The sequence below is a fragment of the Heterodontus francisci genome, chromosome 19 (genome assembly GCF_036365525.1).
Source record: "Heterodontus francisci isolate sHetFra1 chromosome 19, sHetFra1.hap1, whole genome shotgun sequence".
NCBI classification, from domain to species: Eukaryota; Metazoa; Chordata; class Chondrichthyes; order Heterodontiformes; family Heterodontidae; genus Heterodontus; species Heterodontus francisci.
This window is the reverse complement of record NC_090389.1, coordinates 78,630,348-78,650,125: the sequence shown is the minus strand read 5'-3', so window position 1 is coordinate 78,650,125 and position 19,778 is coordinate 78,630,348. Positions and strand designations below refer to the sequence as shown.

Sequence of the window (19,778 nt, the reverse complement as noted above, 5' to 3'; positions counted from 1 at the left end):
AGCATTGCAGGAGAGAAGTAGGATTTCTTCAAATAATCTAGGCAGTGTAATATAGTATTTTTATCTTATGTGTAGGGATAAGAGAGTCTGGTTTATAACATTGTTGTTCGGTAGGAAATGTGGAAGCCAATTTGCACACGATTGTTTCACATGTGTTTGAATTTAACCCAAGCAAATAGGTGGATTTTGTTTTGTCCACTAATGAGATGTGGACATCGCTGGCAAGGCCAGAATTTATTGCCCATCCCAAATTGCCTCTGAGAAGGTAATGGTGAGCCACCTTCTCGAACCGCTGTAGTCTATGTCATGAAAGTACTCCCACAGTATTGTGAGGTAGGGAGCTCCAGGATTTTGACCCAGCGACGATGAAGGAACAGTGAGATATTTCCAAGTCAGAATGGTGTGTGACTTGGAGGTGTTGGAGTTCCTATGCTCCTGCTATCCTCGTCCTTCTAGCTGGTAGAAGACATGGGTTTGGAAGGTGCTGTCGACGAAGCCTTGGTGAATTGCTGCAGTGCATCCTGAATGTTACTTGCCATTAATCAGCCCAAGCCTGCATGTTGTCCAGGTCTTGCTGCATGTCAGCGTGGACGTCTTCATTATCTGAGGAGATGTGAATGGAACTGAACACTGCAATCATCAGCGAACATCCCAACTTCTTATGATGGAGCAGTAGGACACTACTCTCAGGAACTCCTGCAGCAATATCCTGCAGCTGAGATGATTGGCCTCCAACAGCCACAACCATCTTCTTTTATGCTAGGCACTACTCCAGCTGGTGGAGAGTTTTCCCCCAATTTCCATTGACTTTAATTTTACAAGGGCTCCTTGCTGCCTTGATGTCAGGAGTAATGACTCTCACCTCACCTCTGGGATTCAGCTCCATTGTCCATGTTTGGACCAAAGCTTTAATGAGGTCTGGAGCCCAGTGGTCCTGACGGAACCTAAATTAAGCTTTTGGTGAGCAGGTTATTGGTGAACAAGTGGCACTTGATAGCAATGCTGACAACACCTTCCATCACTTTGCTGATGATTGACAGTAGGTTGATGGGATTTGTCCTGTTTTTTGTGGGTATAATCGTAGACATAGGAATCAAGAATGCAAAAGGACAGAATATATGAATCGTGTATATATGCCCTGGCCCAATTGTCCACCACCCTCACTCCTTTCTCTCCAAAATATTATCCAGTCAGGAGGAATGACTATTCATAGTTTGACATAGACAATTAGAGCTGCCTTTGAAATTTGACTTTGTTGAATGTCGACTTGGAAGGTCGCAAGACCTATTCAGACAGGAAATGTCCTTAAATGATCAGCTCTCCAAGGCAACTGTTTTGAATGTCAGAACACTTGGAAGGTTGGGCAAGGAAGATCAGCTTCATTGTTGCTGGGTCAAAATCCAAGAACTCCCTTCCTAACAGCAACGTGGGTATACCTACACCCCAAGGATTGCACCAGTTCAAGAAGGCAGCTCACCACACACATTCTCAACGGCAATTAGGGATGGGCAATAAATGCTGACCTTGTCAGTAATGCCCATGCCCAGGAAAAAATTAACAAAAAATTATAATTGAAACTGACTATGTAAACTCATCACACTAAAATGATGGCTTCCCGTCAGTGCGGGTATTGCAGCACCAACCCTGGGGATGTTGCAACTACAACGTGACACATATACATAACCAGTGCCCATTATAATTATGGAAAAAGGAATTTATAATAGAAAAGGTGGACAGGAAATGCATGCCAATAATATTTTTAGTGTTTCATAGACAAATGGTAGTTCAGATTAAAATGAATGCTGTTCTTCACCCATGTGTAAAATGGAGCATTAGAATCAATCCATCTACAATATTATAGAAAGATTATTTTGATCAAGGATAAATTAGGATGAAGGCTTGCTTCGATCTGTGATGGGAATTGGAGATGAGAATTGCAATGTGTCAAATACTTTGATAACTCTTTGGTAAATTACACCTCAGCACTGTAGGTTTTTATTTAATATCTTTGTATTTTTTAAATGTTCACTTCAGTGGTCTATGTCAATTAGTCTCTGTAGTATAGTATTTTAATCCTAAACAAATATTGAGAGTCAATGCTTTTGTCACATGCCAAATAACTCTACTGCTTTGATCCTGATTGATTGACAGTCAAAAGAAATAAGACTTGAAACCTGAAAGTTATTGTCGGTAAGGAACATTGTAGGAAGATTAAAAAAAGATTTTTTAACTTAGGAAGTCCAGTGCAAAAGGTGCTTAAAAAATGAAAAGAAAGTAATTACAGGAGACTAGTGCTACAATAATGTTAAATACTGAAATAAAACAGAACATGCTGGAAAACTCTCAGCAGGTCTGGCAGCATCTGTGGAGAGAGAAAGAGCGTTAAGGTTTCAGGTCAATGACCTTTCATCAGAACTTCTGAGGTTTTCCTCAGATTTTCATCTCCTCTAATGAAAGGTCATTGACCTGAAACGTTAACTCTGTTCCTCTCTGCACAGATACTTGCTGATCTGCTGAGTATATTCCTGCATTTTCCGTTTTTATTTCCGATTTCCAGCAAACGCAGTATTTTGCTTGAGTTTTACAGTAAAATACTGAATGTGTAACAATATTACCATGTGCTAAGCAGCATAATGCATTGTTCCGATGCTTCAGTTTAAGATACAAATAAACATTCGCATATACAAGTCCTATCTGGCGTGTGATATTTTTGAGTTCGATTGATGGTAGGAATCCTTTGCAATTTAAGTGCATGGAGTATTTGTTAAAACAAGGCCATTGGTAATCCTCATCTGCACAACCAAAGATATACACACCTAGAGGGAGAGAGTGAACATGGCAGAAAAAGCATCTAACTGGCATCATATCTGACCTGGTGGTGCTCAGAATGGATAGTGGGAGCAAAGATGGAAAATGTTTCATTCAATGACGTCTTCCTCCTGACAAACATGAAAATAATTTCCCATCCTATCAAAAATGACACAGGAAAGAGGGATGTGAACAGCCTGTAATTGATAGCCTGGTTCAGTTCAATCTGAATTACAGCAAGCTATTCACAACCAAAATCCATTTAAAGTACTATTCTCCGTATCAAGGTTACAGCTGGGATCAGGTATTCTCCATACATCAAAGTGGATTCTAACAGTATGTGAGCTGCAGCATCTTATTACATTACTGCACCATATCAGTACACTGCTTGCTCATATCTGGATCTGTTCTTTGTGGTTCCTATCAAGGAAAAAAGGAAGGCTTTTCTTATACCTGCCCTCTTCTGCTGAAGGTATTGATAGATGGGCACCATTTACCCTCCAGTTCATTGTCCACAGTAGCCAAGTTATGTCCTTCGCTCGTGAGTTTAAATATTGAGTGACAGCAGGCTCTTTTAGTAGATACAAGCCAAACCCAACCCTTCTTTCCAGCCCCCCCATCCCACGCAATCATCCACATGCACATCCTTTCCAGCAAACGTTACTGAATAAAAATCAGGATTGGGAACCCTGGCTGATTTTTCCTCTTGCTGGTTGCAATACAATAAGTCCAATAACAGCAATCTCTACAGGCTCAGAGATAAACTAATTCAGCAGGGATTGTGAGTTGGATTTGGGACCTCCTGGTTTGCATAGCCAAGTTATGGATGAACTTTACCAACTTAGCTACCACGTGTGATGGGCATTTTTGCAAGTTGCAGAACAGGAATAAATTGATAATACTGGGGTGCTGTCTGCCAGAGGTAACATTCTTTGAAATGCTATTTTAAGACATGTTGGCTGACAGGCCAGCTCCCTGCTGTAACACAATCTGGTTCAGTATTAAGTCTCATCCTTTAGAGAGGTTTATGCGGTAAACAGGACTTTCATTTTAAAAAAGCTGAGGGGCTCAGTAAGATCTGTAGGTTCAACAAATTTTTCTTTTTACGCTATCAAGATATTTGAAAAATATACTCCAAAATACTGACTATTACCAAGCAGAGATGAATACATAGCATGATTCCAGCTGAGAGGCATGACAATGTCAGAGAGGTGATTAAAAAAATGTTTTTTAATCATTATTGTTAGTGTGAAAATATTTTACAGGCAAAATCTGTGCTTCCAATCGTTAAAGGTTTACTGATCATAATTACTATACAAGAGAGACTCCACAATATTGGTGAAAAAATACACTTGAATACAAAGCAGTGCTCCCAACTTTATAGTCAGGTTTACTTTTGTTTGCTGAAATAAGCGAATGAAGGAAGATATATCCCATAACTCCAATGCAGATGGGCTGATTATCTGGAGGCTTGCTACCAGTAAGCCACAGCCGTGGGCCCCGCAAATTGAAAAATCATGGGAGTACAGTCCATGATTTTCCATCCATTCATTTTAAATGGGCAGAAAATCACATGCAAAGCCTCCATGATTACCTGTACAATGTAGCTGTTATTTCCCCATATATGCAGTGCATTTTTTCCATCCATTCATGGGATGTGGGTGTTGCTGGCAAGGCCAGCATTTATTGCCCATCCCAATATAATTGTGTGTCTTGCTAGGCCATTTCAGAGGGCAGTTAAGAGTCAGCATATCAGTGTGAGTCTGCAGTCACAGCGAGGCCCAACCAGATAACCAGATTTCCTTCCCTAAAGGGCATCAGTGAGTCAGATGGGTTTTACAACAAGCTGGTAGCTTCTTGGTCACGATTACTGTGATGAACTTTTTAATTCCAGATTTATTTAATAACTGAATTTAAATTCACCAGCTGCTGTGGTGACATTTGAACTCATGTCTTCATATCATTAGTCTACTCCTCTGAATTACTAGTCCAGTAACATAACCACTATGCTATCATACCCTGTGCAGTATACCTGTGATTTCCCCAGTACGTGCAGCAGGTTGGCAGGGCTCAATGCAGCACTATGCTCACAGAAAATTGTCCCATTAATATCCCAGAAATTTCAACATAGAGGCAGAGCATGTCTCTGTGAGGGGAAGTTGCAAAACAGAGTTGTCCACACTAATCCCATTTCCCTGCTCTTTTCAAATACCCTTTAATATTTTACTTCAAATGTTTATCTAATTTCTTTTTAAATGCGTAATTCACTTTGCATCAACAGTCACTTACAGTAATGTATTCCAAACAGTAAAAGCACTTTGCACAAAAAAACTCACCATTTTTATTTTTAGTACTAATCCTAAACTTATGTCACCTTAATTCAGATTCACTAACCATGGAAATAATTTTTTATTGGATACCATCTCAAATCTTTGAAGGTTTTTCAGTCGCTGAAAGCAAGCGTTCAGGTGCAGCAAGCAATTAGGAAGGCGAATGGTATGTTTGCCTTCATTGCAAGGGGATTTGAGTACAGGAGCAAGGATATCTTACTGCAGTTATACAGGGCCTTGGTGAGACCACACCTGGAGTATTGTGTACACTTTTGGTCTCCTTATCTGAGGAAAGATGCTCTTGCCATGGAGGGAGTGCAAAGAAGATTTACTAGGCTGATTCCTAGGATGGCAGTATTGACGTATGAGGAGAGATTGGGTCGACTAAGCCTATATTCACTCAAGTTTAGAAGAATGAGAGAGGATCTCATAGACACCTATAAAATTCTAACAGGACTAGACAGGCTAGATGCAGGGAGAGGATGTTCCCAGTGGCTGGGGAGTCCAGAACCAGGGGTCACAGTCTCAGGATACGGGGTATGCCATTTAGAACCAAGATAGGGAGAAATTTCTTCACTCAGAGGGTGGTGAACCTGTGGAATTCTCTACCGCAGAAGACAGTGGAGGCCAAATCATTAAATATTTTCAAGAAGGAGATAGATATATTTCTTAATGCCAAAGGGATCAAGGGATATGGGGAGAAAGCGGGATCAGGGTACTGAATTAGACAATCAGCCATGATCTTTTTTGAATGGTGGAGCAGGCCCGAAGGGCCGAATGGCCTACTCCTGCTCCTATTTTCTATGTTTCTATGTTCCTACTCAATACCCCCTTGGACTCTGCTTCAGTTAATACAGTTCTAATATTTCCAGTCTCTCACCTTAACTATTCCTTCCCTACTCTCTAGTGTTGTCCTAGTGAAGCTATATCACACCTTTTCCATGCCTTCAATATCTTTTCTACAATAGGTTTCCCAAAACTGTGGCATAACCAATCACCTCTTGGCTTTGGTATTAAATTCCCCATCAGAATTGGTTAGTCCATGTCTGAACTAGTGTTATAATTTATTATGGTCTCTAGCAATTTTTCCAGTAACAAGTTAACGCAAACTGATCTTTTTTTGTAGGACATTTTTCAAAATTTACTCATTCATGGGGATGTGGGTTTCACTGGCAAGGCCAGCATTTATTGTCCAATTATTGCCCTTGAGAATGTAGTGGTGAACAGTCTTCTTGAACCATTGCAGTCGGAGTGGTATAGGCATTCCCACAGTGCTATTAGGTAGAGAGTTCCAGGATTTTGACCCAGTGTCAATGAATGAATGTTGATATATTTCCAATCAGGTTGGTGTGTGACTTCGAGGGGAACTTGAAAGTGGTGGTGTTTCCATGCATTTGCTGCCTTGTCCTTCTAGGTGGTGGAGGTCGCGGGTTTTGGGAGGTGGTACCAAAGAAGCCTTGGCGAGTTGCTGCGGTGTATCTTGCAGTTGGTACACACTGCGGTCACTGTACGCCAGTGGTGGAGGGAGTGAATGTTTAAGGTGGTGCCGATCAAGCGGGCTGCTTTGTCCTGGATGGGGTCGAGCTTCTTGAGTGTTGTTGGAGCTGCATGCATCATGGCAAATAGAGACTATTCCATCACACTCCTGACCTGTGCTTTGCAGCTGGTGGACAGGCTTTTGGGGATTCAGGAGTTGAGTTACTCATAACAGAATACCCAGTCTCTAGCCTGTTCTTGTAGCCATAGTATTTATGTGGCTGGTTCAGTTAAGTTTCTGGTCAATGGTGACCAGGACGTTCAATGATAGTAATACAATTGAATGTCACTGGGAAGTGGTTAGACTCTCTCTTGTTGGAGATCGCCATTGCCTGGCACTTGTGTGGCACTAATGTTGTGCATCACTTATGGACCTGGATGTTGTCCAGGTCTTGCTGCATGTGGGCACGGGTTGCTTAATTATGCGAAATTGCGAATGGAACTGTGCAATCATCAGCGTACAACCCCACTTCTGACCTTATCATGTCGATATCAATGAAGCTATTGTGTCCTGTTCATTTTGAAAAAGTGGTGAACTATGATGTGTTAGATGCTATCATGTAACAGCACTCCCTTTTAAACAGGAGACGCATTTTGAAACTGATGTAAAATCAACAAGAACATTGAGCTCTCAGAGGTTAGAATAATAACCATGCATGTCCAAGCGAGTGTCGTGCTCCAGATAATAATTAACAGCAGACTGCATCCTGCATTAACTCTTGCAAAATCACAGCAGCAGAGATACAGAAACACACTGTGCTCAAATCCAAGTTAAAAATTATTGAACGTATGCTTTGAAATTATGCTGTGGGATATGAGCAAATGAATGCTTGAAATGTTTCTTTGAAACTCCTCTCTCCACTATTCTTTATATTTTATATATTTTAAACAGGTTAACACCTCCATTGAAGTAGCAACTTCAAACTGAAAATGTTAGAATGTTACGATCTGTTTTATAATCTCAGGATGATGGAGAATCAAGAGAATGTTAGAGACATCTTGTTAAAGATTTTGGGGTTGATTGAAAGTGGTGACGTGACCTCGAGCAGGAGGCAAGCGGAACACGTTCACTGACCAACTGGGTGACGTGGTCCAAGGCAGGCTGCTTGTGCGATCTCCACTCCAACAAGGAGGCCAATCAGTCCAGGTAAGTTAAAGGCTGGTGGGGGAAACAATCTCGAGGGAGAGTCAGGCATTGTCAATATTATCATGGTGCCATCCTGATCCAGTAAACATCATTTACAAACCGCCTGCAGCGGTTCCCTTAAGGATCACTGGTTAGACCTTTCAAAACCAAGGACCAAATTGCTCTACCTATTATAATTCAAAACTACACTGTGGCACTATTGACCTCAGGCGACCCTGTTTATCATGGGCTAATGAGGCTCTGGTGATTGCCTAGGTTGCCCAATTCAAGACTGCATCTAAAAAGGGTGCTCAGTTGTTACTGGTGACTCCTCAGAACTGCTAATGGACCACAGTGATTAACCCTCAAGGAAGTACTTTGACTGGTGGGCTAAGGTAGGAAAAATTGGCCAGCAGGTTCTGCTATTGGTAGATAGAAATATCTTTTTTTGAATGCAGGAGTAGAGGAGCTGGCAGATAACACCTTCCAGTTGGTCAGTGGCAGCAAAGTTGCAGAGTGTTTGGGACTCAATAAAGTGAGCCCAATAATGGCATGAAGCAAGATGTGGTTGTCCAGCACAGGAGGATATTTCAGGCTTGCTAACTAGAGCTTTCATGATGTTAGTGCGGGGATTAGTGATCACCAACTTCCAGAGTCTATGAGAGTAAGGGGAAATGAGCATTTTCATAGTATTGGGACACATTTTTTAGACCCACGTATACCTGGAATGCATGAAGTAGTTCACTTTCTCCCCAGCTTTAAATAGGGGACAATTATTTTCCTGCCAGCAAAGACCCGCAATATTCTGATACTCTCATTATCCTTCACTAAGGATATAGAAGAGCATCAGGCGATGTGTCATCATGCTCTCCTTTTTTACATGTAAGGGTCTCACAAGATACCATTGTCTTGTTGAAGTTATTTTCAGTTTACTGGGATATATAACGAGGGACTGATCATACTGAGTGAATTCAGTCGGAGAATAAATCACCTGAGGAAAAGAAGTTTATAATAGGAAAGTAGAAACTGTTCTTTTCGTTAAATTGTCAGTCTGCCTTCTGACAGTATTCCTAAGGTGCTGATGTAAGATTTATATTATACTAGACATGAAAGGCGTTGAGGAAAACAAGCTAACTTTCTCTTCATTACTTGCCAAGCTGCCTCACTAACGCGTGCACCAAGGGATGTCAATCAGACAATAGATAAACTTGTTCCCAGAACTTAACTAGACAGACCTGATTCAGAATGCTGAACTTCAGCCATTAAGAACAGGCTGTGCTCAGTCCTATCTAAGATCAAAATTTTTACAAATATTTAAGATAAACCAAGTTTAACAATTCAACAATTTCAGAGCATGACTGACCTTTTTATATATTTAAATTATTTTATTTTGTTTTTTAACCATGTGCCTGCCTTAAACTTGGTTTTTCATGTTGTGCTTTCAGACACAGCTGTTCATTATTCCACCATGAACACTCTCTCTGGACTAATGCTTTGCCTTTTACCACTACCATTAACACTCTCTTTGCCTTTGTCCCATGACTTCTTTGCCATTCAATCAGCCCTCTGCCCTATCACACACTTCCCTTTTGTTCTCCTCCCCACCAATGCCCCCCACCAACCTTCACTTTTGTTTAAAACCTCATAAATTTCTAACCTTTGCCAGTTCTGATGAAAGGTCACAGTCCTGAAACGTTAACTCTGCTTCTCTCTCCACAGATGCTGCCAGACCTGCTGAGTATTTCCAGCTTTTTCTGTTTTTATTTCAGATTTCCAGCATCTGCAGTATTTTGCTTTTATTTTACTCCATCAATGATTGCTGGGAGCTAACAGAGATTCCTGCCTTAAAGATTGTTTGTGTTTTTTTTTACACAAGGTATTATCAGACATACAAAAGTGTCGTAGCACAGTGTATGTTTCATTAAAGCTCCCTGCTCTGTCAGCTGAGTCCACAGTGCCTTTAGTCTAGTATTACAATGTCAAAATCTGCTTCCTCTTCCTAGCAAATGGAAAATAAAACTATAATCATACTGTGACAGACAATTCAAGTTTAGACCAGGAAACCAAACACAACCATTAAATTCTTTATGTCTGTCTCTCTATAATATAAATAACAGTCCTGGTCCATTGAACATCCGTCACACTTCAGAGTGTCAAAACTAAGTTTAAAAAAAAATCAGTCCCGCTGGTTTTCTGAACTCGATTAACTGGCTTCTTCCCAAGTGACAGGATTAACAAGAAGCTTCTGTCAATAATTAGCCTCTAATTGACTTTGCTGTGCCTATTGAGACCACTTACTCGAAGGGAGTACCTCAGCATTGGCTTTAGAAATTACAGGCCAGATGAAACATGGTCCTATTTTAGCAGCCGTGCTGCAGAATGCATGGGCAATTCCATGGGAGATCAGTTACATTTGAAAAGTCTAAATGCTGCCTTTGATGATGCTATTAGACAGCATAAAATTCGGGCAGTTGTTTCAGCCACTGATGCCAGGGTCCCACAGCAAATGACTTCTGGCCAAAGAAATTACAACACGGAAAGGAACCACTCAACCCAACCAGTCTGTATTGGTGTTTATCTCCCTACACAAGAAGCAGTAATCTTAATCTCATGTGCCCACCCTCTCCTCATATCCCTTTATCCCCTTTCCTTCAACCACCTATCTAACCTATTCTTAAATGTTGTCCTGGATGCTAGTTGAGACAGGAATTTTAAAGGGACCTGCCATTTTAAAAGAGATATTCAGCAAATCTCTCTATATATAAGTAACACCATTTCCAAATACTCAGGCATTGAGACTTACCACAAAAATATTACTGAGTCACTCGCGTCGGACATTGAAAGTGTGAAAATGATGCTTTTGCTCTTTTGCCGAATGGTTTTACCCCTTTAAGATTCAGTACCAGTCAGCTGTTGGCGTGGACTCACTCGGTGCTGAATTCTAATCTCCCTGATGCCTCCCAATGAATGCCAGCATGAGAAGAGATGTTGTGTGATTGCCAATAAGAGTGATGTCCCTTTAAGAGCTCAGTACGTTAATGAGCTACATACCCGTATGCAGTCATGTGACGACATGCCAGCCTCACTCTGTAACTGTAACACCAAGAGGCAGCTCCTTTAAATAGTTAGCTCTGTACTGTATAATAGTTTAGCTGTTTAATAAACCTGTTTGAGATCTTCAACAACCTGAACTCTACGCATCTCATTTATGTTGCATCAGACAACATAATTTTAAAAGAGATATTCAGCAAATCTCTCTATATATAAAAAACACAATTCCCAAATACTCATGCAATTTGCATTGAAACTTGCCACAAAGATATTACTGAGTCACTCGCATCGGACATTGAAAGTGTGAAAATGATGCTTTTGCTCTTTTGCCTAATGGTTCTACCCCTTTAAGATTCAGTACCAGTCAGCTATTGGCGTGGACTCACTTGATGCTGAATTATAATCTCCTTGAAGCCTCCCAATGAATGCCAATATCCGAAGAGATGGCAGTTGATGTTGACTGGATAAGAAGTGCTTGCTGATTGACCTCACCTGCTGCTGTCCTGGCCTGCTTCCCATCTTGCACTCTCCATAAACTTGACCTCATCAAAACTCTACTGTGTGTATCCTAACCCGCACCAAGTCCTGTTCACCCATCACTGACCTACAATGACCCTCCACTACCTGATCAAGGCTAATTAGAGACGGGCAATAAATGTTGGCTTAGCCAGCGACGCCCACATCCTATAAAATAATAAAAAAAACTCCCGGTCTGGCAACATATCGATTTTCAAATTTTCACCCTTGTTTCTAAATCATAGAAACATAGAAAATAGGAGCAGGAGTAGGCCATTCAGCCCTTCAGGCCTGCTCCAACATTCAAAAAGATCATGGCTGATCATCTAATTCAGTACCCTGTTCCCGCTTTCTTCCCATATCCCTTGAACCCTTTGGCATTAAGAAATATATCTATTTCTTTCTTGAATATATTTGATGGCTTGGCCTCCACTGCCTTCTGTGGTAGAGAATTCCGTAGATTCACCACCCTCTGCGTGAAGAGATTTCTCCGCATCTCGGTTCTAAATGGCATACCCCGTTTTCTGAGACTGTGACCCTTGGTTCTGGACTGCCCAGCCATCGGGAACACCCTCCCTGCATCTAGCCTGTCTAGTCCTGTTAGAATTTTATAGAATTTAATTATATATATTAAATCCCTACCTATCTCTGTAACATCCTGAATCCCTTAAAGATCTCTGTGCTCATCCAACGCTTGCGCTATCTCGATTTTCATCGTTCCATCATTGGCAGCCGTGCTTTCAGCTGCTAAAGTCCTAAACTCTGGAATTCTCTCCCTAACCCTCTCCGTCTTTCTACCTCTCTCTGCCTTTAAGATGCTGCTTAAAACCTACCTCTTTGACAAAACTTTTGGCCAGCTTTTTTTAATTCATTCATCAGATGTGGGCATCGCTAGCCAGGCCAGCAATCATTGCCCATCCCTAATTGTCTTCGAGAAGGTGGTGGTGAGCTGCCTTCTTGAATTGCTGCAGTCCTTGGGGTGTAGGGACACCAACAGTGCTGTTAGGAAGGGAGTTCCAGGATTTTGACCTAGTGACAGTGAAGGAATGGCGATACAGTTCCAAGTCAGGATGGTGTGTGACTTGGAGGGGAACTTGCAGGTGGTGGTGTTCTCATGCATCAGCTGCCCTTCTGGAGTGCAGTTGTAGCTGCACCCATCCAGGCAAGTGGAGAGTATTCCATCACACTCTTGTCTTGTGCCTTGTAGATGGTGGACAGGCTTTGGGGAGTCAGGAGATGAGTTATTTGCTGCAGAATTCCCAGCCTTTGACCTGTTCTAGTAGCCACAGTATTTATGTAGTTGGTCCAGTTCAGTTTCTGGTCAATGATAACCCCCAGGATGTTGATAGTGGGGTATTCAGCGATCATAATGCCATTGAACATGAAGGGGAGATGGTTAGATTCTCTCTTGTTGGAAATGGTCATTGCCTGGCACTTGTGTGGCGTGAATGTTACTTGCTACACATTAGCCCAAGCCTGGATGTTGTCAAGGTCCTTCTGCATCTGGACACGGGCTGTTTCAGTATCTGAGGAGTTGCGAATGGTACTGAACATTGTGCAATCATCAGTGAACATCCCCACTTCTGAACTTATGATGGAGGGAAGGTCATTGATGAAGCAACTGAAGATGGTTGGGTCTAGGACACTACCCTGTGGAACTCCTGTAGTGATGTCCTGGGATTGAGATGATTGACCTCCAACAATGACAACCATCCTTCTTTGTGCTAGCTATGACTCCAACCAGTGGCGAATTTTCCTGCTGATTCCCATTGACTCCAGTTTTGCTAGGGCTCCTTGATGCCATACTTGGTAAATCCTGCTTTGGCATCAAGGGCAGTCACTCTCACCTCACTTCTTGAGTTCAGCTCTTTTGTGCATGGTTGGACCACGGCTGTAATGAGGTCAGGAGCTGAGTGGCCCTGGCGGAACCCAAACTGGGCGACAGTGAGCAGGTTATTGCTGAGCAAGTGCCACGTTAGAGCACTATCGATGACCCCTTCTATCACTTTGCTGATGATCAAGAGTTCTGACAAAGATGTCCTCATATCTCCTTATGCAGCTGTGTCAAATTTTGTTTGATGATTCTCTTCTGAAGTCCCTTGGGACCTTTTGCTATGCTAAAGGTGTTATGTAACTGCAAGAAATTGTTGTTGGTGTTGCTGTGTGCCTTCCTCGCTGAAAGTACCAGGAGCTGAATTTTCTCGATGGGGTGGGATACGGAAGTCAGGACTGTTTCCGGGTCCCGAATCCACCCCTGGGGGGAAGCCGATTAAACTTAGATTTTCGTGGGGGAAATCCCTTAATTGTATTGGAGCTGGGTTTGGCGATCGATTAGCGTCACGGGGGTGGGAATGGAGGCGGGTCCGAAGATGTGCAGCCCAATTTTAACTCCCCACGGCAGTCATTACTGTGGCTGCTGTGTTAGTGCTGAGGGAGAAGCTGAAGATTGCCTATGAGTCTTGCACTGGACTGTGGTGTCACTAAATGTCACTGGAAAGCTGCAGGCTGGCACCTGAGGCAGGGCAGCCCCTCAGTTTTCAGACAATGGCCTTGAGGTGATGCTGGGGGCTGTGAGGTAGCAGAGGGAGGTCCGCTTCCTGGAAGGTGGCAGGAGGAGGCCACCTCTTGAGATAAAGCAGGTCTGGGTTGAGATAGCAGCCACTGTCAGCGGCAGAAGTGTCATCAGAAGGTCCTAGATTCAGAGCCACAAAAGGTTCAATGACCTCAAATGCTCTTGCAAGGTGAGTGTGATCCCCAATCCTCAGGACAGGACTCTCTGCTTGCACCCTCCAGGAGACAGACCACCTGAGGAGCTTCAGGGTGCGTGCAACTCCTGAACATAGAGAGGCCACTTACTGACCCCTCAGAATGACTCACAGCCATAGTGCTGCTGAGGACCTGTCACCATTGAAACATGCAGCTTCTAATGGACAGGAGCAGATGCGACTGGCTACAGAGGACAGAAGCGCCTTATCTTGCTCCCTTTTGGCCTTGCAGGAGAAATGGATGTATAGTGTCCAGGAAAGGGGGCAAACAGGTAGCACGATTCTGTACATCCAGGGGATCACTCCAATGGAAGACTGAACGCTGGAAACAGCCAGGATTGTGGACGAGGAGGAAGTTAGCCTTGGTGAAATGGGAACTCATGGTGGAGCTGGTGATTCCAGAGGGCAATGTGCTTAATTAAAGGGGTGCAGTGCACTCCATCCCATCTGACAGCATGCTGAGAATTGATGTGCACTGGGAAGGGGCTTCTACTCGCCCAGGCTAACTCTCATGATCTCTTCTTGTATCTCCCACAGGTGTCATCCATCCAACGACACCCTCTGCCTCTGCGGCCCCAAAGAACATCATGAACCCGAAGAAGGATTGTCACAACCGACAAGTGCACCATCCACCAGTGCAGATACTTTCACCTCAGTGGGTCTTGCCGTGTGTTTAGGCACTGGGTGAGAAGCATGGTACTAGTGTACAGGAGGAGGTATCAGAGGCAGCTGTGGGCAGTTCCCCTCGGAGAAGGGCTGACAAACTCAGCCCTGCTGAGCTGGGCACAGATGCAGGGCCTTAGAAGTCACAAGAAAGAAGGCTCTACCTAGATCAGCAGCAGGAGATGTGCGCCCACAAGTCAGAGTTCTCTGAGGTAGTGCAGCGTTAAGGGCTGAGAACAAAGGAGTCCATCCAATCCATGGCTCAGGGCTGAGTCCATGAGCTCCTCCATTGGGAGAGTGGCCAATCTCATGGTGAGCTATATATGGCATCACTCTGAGTGGATGCTGGAACGGTGCACTGACATGCACAGGATGCTTGCCACACGGTGTAGCCTGGAGCAGTCAGTGACGCTGGTGGTGCAGAGATGTTTCGAGTGGATGCCAGTTGTGCCGCAGATAGTGTCCCACTCCAGCCATGCAGTGCACCAGTCAAGGACTGAGGACATCATGAAGGAGGATGAGGGTACCACCCTCAGGCAATAATGCAGGTGCAGCAGCTTCTGGAGATGCCCCCAGGGGCACTTCCATGATGAGGATGACCACCACATGCATCTCAGCTGCAGGCAGAGACAAGTGAGCAGGCTGCCTCCAGCTTCTCTGAGGCCACAAGAGGAGCACCGCGTAGGAATGGCCAAGCACAGAGGCCATTGTGTTGCGTGGAGCACTGAGTGGTTCACTAGGGTGTCTCCTTACTGTCTGTGTGCATTATTACCCTTTCTTAGCACTGAATAAATAATGACACTTTAAAGCACATGTATGAGACTCCTTTTATTGCTGGCGTGACAAGAAAAATGGTATGAGGTGGTAAAGGAGATCAAGGGTCTGTACACAGTGAGGGCAAAAGCTCTGGGCACGTGTGCTCCTTTATTGGCAGTAGAAGTTTCAATGTTCCAGTCTTCAATGGAAGTATTAGCACAGGTACCTCAGAATGAGTTACACCTCATGCCCTTCATCCTGGGTCAGAGGTACTCAGCTGAAGCACTTCTGAATAAGATGATCCCTGACATCCATGGCATCCTGATGAAACCTTCGTGCTGCGCCCCATGCTGTGCCCTGCCATCTCCTTGTGCAGCCGGGGCACCTCGGTGTTCTGCACCCTCACCCTCCACATTTTCTTCCTCCTTCTCTTCCACCTCTGCTCCTCCTCTTCCTTTGATGAGTTGTCTCGTTCCAGGGTCACTGTCCACAAAGCCCATTCCTCTCTGGGGGCCCGTGTTATGAAGTGCGCAGCAGACCACCACAATGAGCGAGACCCTTGCAGGAGTGAATTTGGAGGGCGCCACCCGACCGGTCCAGTAACTGGATCTCGAGAAGCCTGATGGCCTGCTTAGTGGTTGTCCTAATGAGCAGATGGCTGTGGTTATAACTCCTCTGTGCTTCTGTCTTGGGCTCTAGTAGAGGGACAAGTAGCCATCTTTACAATGGATATCCCTTGTCCCCTAGGATCCATCTATGGAAGGATGTTTCCATTTATGGGCGAGACTAAAACTAGGGGACACAGTTTACAAATAAGGTGTCTCCCATTTAAGACGGTCTGAGGAGAATTTTTTTTCTCTCAGGGGGTTGTTAGTCTGTGGAATTCACTTTCTCAGAAAGCAGTAGAGGCTGGGTCATTGAATATATTCAAGGCTGAGTTCGATAGATTCTTGATAGACGAGGTTTGAGGGCCTGAATGGCCTTCTCCTGCTCTTAATTCGTAGCTTCGCATGTTCGTATTTGGGGGTTGCAGTGAAGAACTGCGGCCGCCTGGACTGATGGAGGATGAAGAAGTCATGGCAGCTGCCAGGAAAGCGAATACACTCATGGAGGAAGCTCTTGTTGTGGTCATAAACCAGCTGAACTCTGAGGGAGTAGAAGTCCTTCCTGTTGATGAACCTGACTGGCCAGTCACTGGGTGCTTGATGGCCACATGGGTGTAATCGATGATGCCCAGCACCTGGGGAATCCAGCAATGGTGGTGAAACCCACTGCCCTCTGTGCCTGCGAGGCCTCTTCTGTCGTGAAATGAATGCACCGTCCAGCTTTGTCAAAGAGGGTGTCAGTGACTTGCGAGATGCAGTGGTGTGCAGCCATTTGTGAGATGCCATTAATGTCTGCGGATGATCCTTGGATGGAGCCAGAGGCGGAGCATTCATGGTGGCAGTGACTTTGACGGCTACTGGCAGGGCACGTCGAGCATACTGTGAGGTGTAAGGTCTTTGGCAACGAGGACACAGATGTCTGTGACCATCTGCCTGGAGAGTCACAGCCTCCTGCGGCACTGTGTCTTGGTCATCTCCAGGTAGCTCCATCTTTGACTGGTGAGCCTATACTGAGGTATGGCCTCCCTCTCCTTCCTGCCCATCGTTCCTCTCCTCTGCCTTCCTGATGCCCGTGTCTCTGCCATTCCTGTGGAGGTGTTGCTCCTCATCGCCACTGGGCCCAAAATCCGAGAATCATTCCCCCATTGCCAGCTGTTGCCTTCCTTGTGCTCAGCTAATTGCCCCATTGTCCTTGGCTGTCTTGCCCCCTGCTCTTGTGACCCCCATGATGCCAGGAAGGTGATGGCCCCCTGCATTGCCCGAGTGCTGACTGCCCACTCTCCTCACCACCTGTGCAGCATCAAGGGCACCTGTCTCCCAATGGCCGTGTCCCCCTCTGCACCATGTGCCACCATGTAATGAGAAGCTTTTCATGTTATCTGATGCAACATAAATGAGATGCGTGGAGTTCAGTTGATTGAAGATCTCAAACAGGTTTATTAACAGCTAACAAGTATATACAGTGCAGAGCTAACTATTTACAGGACTTGCCTCTTGGTGTTGTAGTAGCAGAGTGAGTCTGGTTGGCAGTCACATGACTGCATCCTGGTACTTGGGTCATTAACATACTATGATCTTAAAGGGACATCACTCTTAAAGACAATCACACAACACGCCATTGAAACCTTTATGACTCCGAAGTAATTCTCTGCAGCAGCAATGACAGGCTTCCTATTTCACCTGGTCTGCCCCAGACAGTGTGTGCAGCCCCTGCGCCCCAGTGAAACTGCCAACTCCCCCCACTAATGAGCTCTTAATGAGCTCTTCAAGCATCGTAATTGCTTTTAAGCAGGGATTAGACAGTCCCACCCTCTGTCTACCCTGATGAATATGGCAGTGCCGGGAATGGCATTGGAAAACGGACACACTGTCCCGGCCCATGTATTTTCTGGCCCTGTCCGCCTCTGTCTCTACCCCAATGAGGCCCGAGAATTCAGCCCCAGGTCTCTGAAGCACTGCGTGGAAACGATATAGGCATTGATTTTCAGGTTGAACAGGTGGGCTTTGGGTGTTACAACTGCTCCACCTGGCTGCTGGCATTGGAGAGAGGCTTATTTAATTTTCGAGGGCGGGCCTTGTTTGCGTGCAGGCAGCTGACTATTTGGGAGTGCAGGAAATGCGCAGAGACCAGCAGCAGCACCTTAAAGGGGAAGGACAAAAATGTCAAGGGCTAAATGAAGCAACATATTTCAGCATCGGGGAAAGTAACTGAGTAGCATGGAGAAGATCTTAAGTCTTTAAGGCTCAAACTATCGAAAAGAATGAATAAATTGAGTGGCCAACCAGCATCCATTTCTCCTTTACAGCAGCTAATAATCCCTTTAAGTAGCGTTGTATATGGTCACCTCCCAACTTTAAGGTATCAATCTGCATCTTAACTCCATTCACTTGCCTTGGCACCATATCCTTCTTATACTGCTGTGTAGCAAAAATCTATCAATCTCAGATTTTAAATTATTAATTGAGCTAGCATCTACTGCTTTTTGTGGGAGAGAGTTCCACACTCTTACCAACTGTTGCATGAAGAAGTGTTTTGCAACCTCTCTCCTTGAATGGCCAGGCTCTGATTTTATGCTCATGTCCCTTTATACGAGACTCCCCCACCAGCGGAAAATGTTTCTCTCTATCCACCCTATCAACACCTTGCAAAATCTCAATCAAATCGCCCCATAACCTTCTATGTTCCTAAATGGAGTCATCTCACATTTTCAGGGCTCACCCAAGTAATTTTCATGTCAATCAGCACTGCCACTGTACTTCCTCAACCTGCCCTCAAGCATTCTTTGTACAGACTCACTAATTTATATTAATGGCTGACTTTGTTCATAATGGATTATATTTATATCCATTGTATGATGTAGATAACTTTGAGTAATTACAGAATATAAATTACTGATACAGGTGGTGAATGGTGAAACTGTCAGTGCGGCTGAATGGCCTCCACCTGTTAGAACTCAGCTCACCTTTTACACGTGGGAATGCTGACTGCCTAATTTGAGGCCCGTGGGAAAGCTAAAATGGGCAGACCACTGAGGTAAGTCAGTATATTCTTTCTCCCGATTTTCGTTTCGTAGGTGTAAATGTGTGAGAGGAAATTTGCCCTCATAACCTCATACAAGATAGGGCAGGTTGAAAATCATTTTTTTCTTTCTATGTTAACGAGGCTTCTTAAATTACAACAGCGACTAGACTTCAAAGGTCACAGACCTAAACCATTAACTCTGTTTTTCTCTCCACAGATGCTGCCAGACCCGCTGTGTATTTCCAGCACTTTCTGTTTTTATTTCAAAAGTACTTCATTGGCTGCAAAATGCTTTGGAACATGCTGAGGTAGTGAAGTCAATATATAAATGCAAGTCTTTCTTTTTACAGGTGGGGAGCACATACCTGCGCCATAGTAATGTTTCCTTTTGAACCACTAATTCAGCTCCAATGTTCAAACTGCTTTCATCGTTTACAGCACTAAAACTGTTTGACTATCTTGTAACTTGCTGTTAACCACTGACTAACCCACATGCAATATTAAAATCACTTGAACACTTCCCAAGGCAGTTGTTACACTCATGTAGATTCACTAACTGTCTCCAATCTTGTAAAACTGACTCTGGTGGAGTTACAAATA

The 19,778-nt window shown here is 44.1% G+C and overlaps 1 protein-coding gene and 1 long non-coding RNA gene across 4 annotated transcripts in view; one reads left to right on the top strand and one right to left on the bottom strand.

Annotated features, from left to right (window-relative positions):
• Positions 1 to 19,778, bottom strand: part of LOC137380412 (caM kinase-like vesicle-associated protein) — a 143,482-nt gene that overhangs the window by 86,074 nt on the left and 37,630 nt on the right. The window lies entirely within an intron of this gene.
• LOC137380411 (uncharacterized) lies at positions 7,760 to 19,471 on the top strand. Its single transcript, XR_010977018.1, has 3 exons — positions 7,760 to 7,821; positions 19,058 to 19,190; positions 19,396 to 19,471. It is a non-coding gene; the product is annotated as an uncharacterized lncRNA (long non-coding RNA).